The sequence below is a fragment of the Rhagoletis zephyria genome, unplaced genomic scaffold (assembly GCF_001687245.7).
Source record: "Rhagoletis zephyria isolate East Lansing unplaced genomic scaffold, Rhagoletis_zephyria_1.1 Rzeph_scaffold_57328, whole genome shotgun sequence".
Lineage (NCBI taxonomy): Eukaryota > Metazoa > Arthropoda > Insecta > Diptera > Tephritidae > Rhagoletis > Rhagoletis zephyria.
Genome location: NW_016214380.1, coordinates 1130 through 1733, shown reverse-complemented (window position 1 = coordinate 1733; position 604 = coordinate 1130). Strand labels below are relative to the sequence as shown.

General features: G+C 34.9%; 1 long non-coding RNA gene across 1 annotated transcript; it reads left to right on the top strand.

Moving 5' to 3' along the window:
* Positions 1–111: 111 nt before the first annotated feature.
* Positions 112–384, top strand: LOC108356333 (uncharacterized). Its single transcript, XR_001846598.1, has 2 exons — positions 112–153; positions 300–384. It is a non-coding gene; the product is annotated as an uncharacterized LOC108356333 (long non-coding RNA).
* Positions 385–604: the final 220 nt, after the last annotated feature.

The following is a 604-nucleotide window of genomic DNA, read 5'->3' as shown; positions in this document are numbered from 1 at the left end:
CTTTTGCGCTTCATGTGCGACAACTGCATGATTTACATAGCTAATGTGGATGAAGCTTTGAGAGAAATGATAGGTATTGCTGAGGCTAACAAAATGAATATTATAGAACAAAAGACAGATATAGAGAAATTGTTAAAAAATCACAGCAAGGAGGTAAAAATCTTGGTTGATAGTATAAAGAAGGCAAGGAGAAACTAGAGGTTATAAAAAGAGAAGAGAGAAGCGATGATATATGTACATAAATATGTACAAGCATACGAGAAAAAACAAGGCTTCATTAGTTTTTCTTTTATTTTCAGCTGAAAGCTCACACCCGACGATGCTAATAATCTTAATATGCGTATTTTTGGTGATACTATTATGCGGTGTGTCCATTGCCCGTTTTGAAAAATAATAGCTTGAAGTATGTGGATAGTCATCAGCCTGGTTGGAAGGTAAATTCTAGACTTTAGAGTTAAATTAACTGAAACATTAACTATTTTTTTATACCTAAAGATTGCCGACGAGGGCTTGGTTTGGGATGATTCCGCGTTGACAATTACAATAAATCCAATGCAAACTGATGGTGTTTCTGAGGATAGCTCAGATTCTGAAAACTCCGAAT